The sequence below is a fragment of the Caretta caretta genome, chromosome 3 (assembly GCF_965140235.1).
Source record: "Caretta caretta isolate rCarCar2 chromosome 3, rCarCar1.hap1, whole genome shotgun sequence".
NCBI lineage: Eukaryota > Metazoa > Chordata > Testudines > Cheloniidae > Caretta > Caretta caretta.
Genome location: NC_134208.1, coordinates 17,739,267 through 17,746,787, shown reverse-complemented (window position 1 = coordinate 17,746,787; position 7,521 = coordinate 17,739,267).

Here is a 7,521-nt window from a genome sequence, read left to right as displayed (position 1 = left end):
GTCCAGGAAGTGGATCTCTTGTGTGGACTGGACCAGGTTGAGGTTTTGCCTCTGTCTTCACTAACAAGGTCAGCTCCCAGACTGCTGTGCTGGGCATCACAAAATGGGGAAGAGATGGCCAGCCCTCTGTGGAGATAGAGGTGGTGAGGGACTATTTAGAAAAGCTGGACGTGCACAAGTCCATGGGGCCGGACGAGTTGCATCCGAGAGTGCTGAAGGAATTGGCGGCTGTGATTGCAGAGCCATTGGCCATTATCTTTGAAAACTCGTGGCGAACCGGGGAAGTCCCGGATGACTGGAAAAAGGCTAATGTAGTGCCAATCTTTAAAAAAGGGAAGAAGGAGGATCCTGGGAACTACAGGCCAGTCAGCCTCACCTCAGTCCCTGGAAAAATCATGGAGCAGGTCCTCAAAGAATCAATCCTGAAGAACTTGCATGAGAGGAAGGTGATCAGGAACAGCCAGCATGGATTCACCAAGGGAAGGTCATGCCTGACTAATCTAATCGCCTTTTATGATGAGATTACTGGTTCTGTGCATGAAGGGAAAGCAGTGGATGTATTGTTTCTTGACTTTAGCAAAGCTTTTGACACGGTCTCCCACAGTATTCTTGTCAGCAAGTTAAGGAAGTATGGGCTGGATGAATGCACTATAAGGTGGGTAGAAAGCTGGCTAGATTGTCGGGCTCAACGGGTAGTGATCAATGGCTCCATGTCTAGTTGGCAGCCGGTATCAAGTGGAGTGCCCCAAGGGTGGGTCCTGGGGCCGGTTTTGTTCAATATCTTCATAAATGATCTGGAGGATGGTGTGGATTGCACTCTCAGCAAATTTGCGGATGATACTAAACTGGGAGGAGTGGTAGATACGCTGGAGGGGAGGGATAGGATACAGAAGGACCTAGACAAATTGGAGGATTGGGCCAAAAGAAATCTGATGAGGTTCAATAAGGATAAGTGCAGGGTCCTGCACTTAGGACGGAAGAACCCAATGCACCGCTACAGACTAGGGACCGAATGGCTAGGCAGCAGTTCTGCGGAAAAGGACCTAGGAGTTACAGTGGATGAGAAGCTGGATATGAGTCAGCAGTGTGCCCTTGTTGCCAAGAAGGCCAATGGCATTTTGGGATGTATAAGTAGGGGCATAGCGAGCAGATCGAGGGACGTGATCGTTCCCCTCTATTCGACATTGGTGAGGCCTCATCTGGAGTACTGTGTCCAGTTTTGGGCCCCACACTACAAGAAGGATGTGGATAAATTGGAGAGAGTCCAGCGAAGGGCAACAAAAATGATTAGGGGTCTGGAACACATGAGTTATGAGGAGAGGCTGAGGGAGCTGGGATTGTTTAGCCTGCAGAAGAGAAGAATGAGGGGGGATTTGATAGCTGCTTTCAACTACCTGAAAGGGGGTTCCAAAGAGGATGGCTCTAGACTGTTCTCAATGGTAGCAGATGACAGAACGAGGAGTAATAGTCTCAAGTTGCAGTGGGGGAGGTTTAGATTGGATATTAGGAAAAACTTTTTCACTAAGAGGGTGGTGAAACACTGGAATGCGTTACCTAGGGAGGTGGTAAAATCTCCTTCCTTAGAGGTTTTTAAGGTGAGGCTTGACAAAGCCCTGGCTGGGATGATTTAACTGGGAATTGGTCCTGCTTCGAGCAGGGGGTTGGACTAGATGACCTTCAGGGGTCCCTTCCAACCCTGATATTCTATGATTCTATGATTCTATGATGGTGGGATGGAAATTGTGGAAATCATGGTGGAATTCCTCAAGGGCTTCTTTTCCATGGGTCCAGATCATGAAGATGTCATCAATATAGCGCAAGTAGAGTAGGGGCGTTAGGGGACGAGAGCTGAGGAAGCGTTGTTCTAAATCAGCCGTAAAAATGTTGGCATACTGTGGGGCCATGCGGGTACCCATAGCAGTGCCGCTGATCTGAAGGTATACATTGTCCCCAAATGTAAAATAGTTATGGGTAAGGACAAAGTCACAAAGTTCAGCCACCAGGTTAGCCGTGACATTATCGGGGATAGTGTTCTTGACGGCTTGTAGTCCATCTTTGTGTGGAATGTTGGTGTAGAGGGCTTCTACATCCACAGTGGCCAGGATGGTGTTATCAGGAAGATCACCGGTGGATTGTAGTTTCCTCAGGAAGTCAGTGGTGTCTCGAAGGTAGCTGGGAGTGCTGGTAGCCTAGGGCCTGAGGAGGGAGTCTACATAGCCAGACAATCCTGCTGTCAGGGTGCCAATGCCTGAGATGATGGGGTGCCCAAGATTTCCAGGTTTATGGATCTTGGGTAGTAGATAGAATATCCCAGGTCGGGGTTCCAGGGGTGTGTCTGTGTGGATTTGATCTTGTGCTTTTTCAGGGAGTTTCTTGAGCAAATGCTGTAGTTGCTTTTGGTAACTCTCAGTGGGATCAGAGGGTAATGGCTTGTAGAAAGTGGTGTTGGAGAGCTGCCGAGCAGCCTCTTGTTCATATTCCGACCTATTCATGATGACAACAGCACCTCCTTTGTCAGCCTTTTTGATTATGATGTCAGAGTTGTTTCTGAGGCTGTGGATGGCATTGCGTTCCGCATGGCTGAGGTTATGGGGCAAGTGATGCTGCTTTTCCACAATTTCAGCCCGTGCACGTCGGCGGAAGCACTCTATGTAGAAGTCCAGTCTGCTGTTTCGACCTTCAGGAGGAGTCCATCTAGAATCCCTCTTTCTGTAGTGTTGGCAGGGAGGTCTCTGTGGATCAGTATGTTGTTCAGAGGTATGTTGGAAATGTTCCTTGAGTCGGAGACGTCGAAAATAGGATTCCAGGTCACCACAGAACTGTATCATGTTCATGGGGGTGGACCGGCAGAAGGAGAGGCCCCGAGATAGGACAGCTGCTTCTGCTGGGCTGAGAGTATAGTTGGATAGGTTAACAATATTGCTGGGTGGGATTTGTGCTGGAAATGGCCCACCTTGATTATCATACATAATGTAAGGAGAGTGGTCACTTTGGATAAGCTATTAACCGGCAGGAGAGTGAGTTTGTGTGTGGGGGGGGACGTGGGGGGGGGTGAGAAAACCTGGATTTGTGTTGGAAATGGCCCACCTTGATTATCATACACATTGTAAGGAGAGTGGTCACTTTAGATAAGCTATTACCAGCAGGAGAGTGGGGTGGGAAGAGGTATTTTTTCATGCTTTGTGTGTATATAATAAGATCTTCTAAACTTCCCACAGTATGCATCTGATGAAGTGAGCTGTAGCTCACGAAAGCTTATGCTCAAATAAATTGGTTAGTCTCTAAGGTGCCACAAGTACTCCTTTTCTTTTTGCGAATACAGACTAACACGGCTGTTACTCTGAAACCTGTCATTATGCAAGGCACTGCATTTAGCCATATGGAGTGGAAAACTATCAACTGCATGAAAAAACTTGTACAGATACAGACAGACATCATCTTCCTTTCCAAATGCAAACAGATGTACATTGTACCAAAAGGACTGAAGGTAAAAAATCCATTACAATCTACTTACCACACAGACTATGCTGACAGCTTGTGCCACACGCTCTCTAAGAAACTGCGGAATCACCTGATCAACATCCTCTACAGCAAACAGGGAAAGATTAAGAATGAGCTCTCAAAAATGGATACTCTCATAAAAAAACAACCTTCCACACAAACTTCCTCGTGGCTGGACTTTACTAAAACCAGACAAGCCATTTACAACACACACTTTGCTTCTCTACAAAAGAAAAAGGACACTAAACTTTCTAAACTATTACATGCCACAAGGGGCTACAGCAATGGTTCCCTGAAACCACCCAGCAATATTGTTTACCTATCCAATTATACTCTCAGCCCAGCAGAAGCAGCTGTCCTATCTCAGGGACAGAAAGCAGTGGAAAAGCAGCATCACTTGCCCCATAACCTCAGCCGTGCGGAACACAATGCCATCCACAGCCTCAGAAACAACTCTCACAACATAATCAAAAAGGCTGACAAAGGAGGTGCTGTTGTCATCATGAATAGGTCGGAATATGAACAAGAGGCTGCTCGGCAGCTCTCCAACACCACTTTCTACAAGCCATTACCCTCTGATCCCACTGAGAGTTACCAAAAGCAACTACAGCATTTGCTCAAGAAACTCCCTAAAAAAAGCACAAGATCAAATCCGCACAGACACACCCCTGGAACCCCGACCTGGGATATTCTATCTACTACCCAAGATCCATAAACCTGGAAATCTTGGGCGCCCCATCATCTCAGGCATTGGCACCCTGACAGCAGGATTGTCTGGCTATGTAGACTCCCTCCTCAGGCCCTACGCTACCAGCACTCCCAGCTACCTTCGAGACACCACTGACTTCCTGAGGAAACTACAATCCACCGGTGATCTTCCTGATCCTGGCCACTGTGGATGTAGAAGCCCTCTACACCAACATTCCACACAAAGATGGACTACAAGCCGTCAAGAACACTATCCCCGATAATGTCACGGCTAACCTGGTGGCTGAACTTTGTGACTTTGTCCTTACCCATAACTATTTTACATTTGGGGACAATGTATACCTTCAGATCAGCGGCACTGCTATGGGTACCCGCATGGCCCCACAGTATGCCAACATTTTTATGGCTGATTTAGAACAACGCTTCCTCAGCTCTCGTCCCCTAACGCCCCTACTCTACTTGCGCTATATTGATGACATCTTCATCATCTGGACCCATGGAAAAGAAGCCCTTGAGGAATTCCACCATGATTTCAACAATTTCCATCCCACCATCAACCTCAGCCTGGTCCAGTCCACACAAGAGATCCACTTTCTGGACACTACAGTGCTAATAAACAATGGTCACATAAACACCACCCTATACCGGAAACCTACTGACCGCTATTCCTACCTACATGCCTCCAGCTTTCACCCTGACCACACCACACGATCCATCGTCTACAGCCAAGCTCTGCGATACAACCACATTTGCGCCAACCCCTCAGACAGAGACAGACACCTACAAGATCTCTATCAAGCATTCTTACAACTACAATACCCACCTGCAGAAGTGAAGAAACAGATTTATAGAGCCAGAAGAGTTCCCAGAAGTCATCTACTACAGGACAGGCCTAACAAAGAAAATAACAGAACGCCACTAGCCGTCACCTTCAGCCCCCAACTAAAACCCCTCCAACGCATTATTAAGGATCTACAACCTATCCTGAAGGATGAGGCCTCATCTGGAGTACTGTGTCCAGTTTTGGGCCCCACACTTCCAGAAGGATGTGGATAAATTGGAGAGAGTCCAGCGAAGGGCAACAAAAATGATTAGGGGACTGGAACACATGAGTTATGAGGAGAGGCTGAGGGAGCTGGGATTGTTTAGCCTGCAGAAGAGAAGAATGAGGGGGATTTGATAGCTGCTTTCAACTACCTGAAAGGGGGTTCCAAAGAGGATGGCTCTAGACTGTTCTCAATGGTAGCAGATGACAGAACGAGGAGTAATGGTCTCAAGTTGCAGTGGGGGAGGTTTAGATTGGATATTAGGAAAAACTTTTTCACTAAGAGGGTGGTGAAACACTGGAATGCGTTACCTAGGGAGGTGGTAGAATCTCCTTCCTTAGAGGTTTTTAAGGTCAGGCTTGACAAAGCCCTGGCTGGGATGATTTAACTGGGAATTGGTCCTGCTTTGAGCAGGGGGTTGGACTAGATGATCTTCTGGGGTCCCTTCCAACCCTGATATTCTATGATTCTATGATTCTATGACCCAACACTCTCACAAATCTTGGGAGACAGGCCAGTCCTTGCCTACAGTCAGCCCCCCAACCTGAAGCAAATACTCACCAGCAACCACATACCACACAACAGAACCACTAACTCAGGAACCTATCCTTGCAACAAAGCCCGTTGCCAACTGTGCCCACATATCTATTCAGGGGACACCATCACAGAGCCTAATAACATCAGCCACACTATCAGAGGCTCATTCACCTGCACATCCACCAATGTGATATATGCCATCATGTGCCAGCAATACCCCTCTGCCATGTACATTGGTCAAACTGGACAGTCTCTACGTAAAAGAGTAAATGGACACAAATCAGATGTCAAGAATTATAACATTCATAAACCAGTCGGAGAACACTTCAATCTCTCTGGTCACGCGATTACAGACATGAAAGTCGCTATTTTACAACAAAAAAACTTCAAATCCAGACTCCAGCGAGAAACTGCTGAATTGGAATTCATTTGCAAATTGGATACAATTAACTTAGGCTTGAATAGAGACTGGGAGTGGCTTAGTCATTATGCAAGGTAGCCTATTTCCCCTTGTTTTTTCCTACCCCTCCCCCGCAGACGTTCTTGTTAAACTCTGGATTTTTGCTGGAAATGGCCCACCTTGATTATCATACACAATGTAAGGAGAGTGGTCACTTTGGATAAGCTATTACCAGCAGGAAAGTGAGTTTGTGTGTGTGTGGGGGGGGGGGTGAGAAAACCTGGATTTGTGTTGGAAATGGCCCACCTTGATTATCATACACATTGTAAGGAGAGTGGTCACTTTAGATAAGCTATTACCAGCAGGAGAGTGGGGTGGGGGGAGGTATTTTTTCATGCTTTGTGTGTATATAATAAGATCTTCTAAACTTTCCACAGTATGCATCCGATGAAGTGAGCTGTAGCTCACGAAAGCTTATGATCAAATACATTGGTTAGTCTCTAAGGTGCCACAAGTACTCCTTTTCTTTTTGCGAATACAGACTAACACGGCTGTTACTCTGAAAACTGCTATTTTTAGTGCACTAGCTCCAGCAGAGCTAGCGCAAGTCTGGCTACCCAGGCTGGAATCACACGTCCCAGATGCAGTGGAGACATGTGCCAACGGGCTTTGGCTCAGGTCTCAGTTTAGCGAATGTTTGCGCTGCAAATTCATTCAGCCTAAACCTCCAGTTGAGAAAAGGGGCTACTTTTCCTGGGGCTTTCCTTTGAGAAGCCCTGCACCACTGCCAGGAGGAACCCATGACCAGATGACCTTCCCCTTTCATTATCTGGAAACCCCTTTACACTTTAGGTTACAAGTAGGGGAGGATTTACTTTGAATTCTCACATGATCTGATAGGGCAGAAAGGGAGTTCATGGGTAAATAGCTGTCATGACTGGGGTGGGGGCAGTCTGACCTAGTGGTTAGAGTGTGATTCGGGAGCCAGGAGGCGGGCTGGGTCGGATACCAGGAGCCCACCTTCTGAGACAGGCCAGAGGGCAGACTGAGGCAGGCAGGCTCAGGTTACTCCGAGATCAGAGTCAGGCCGTCGGATTAGGTAGCACAAGGGAGACAGTTGCACCAACAACTTTCTGTTCCTCTGCTCTGTTTAAATAATAGCAAGGAACCAGTTGGGACCCCCGGCTTCCACCAATCAGATCCGAGGATTGGAGCTCTCTATGCATGTTGAGCTTATAGTTCTGATGACTGTTAACAGGGCACTTGATGGCAGGTTGGCACTTAGTGGCTCCTCAGAGCCCCATGGACTGAGATTCAAGACTCATGGTC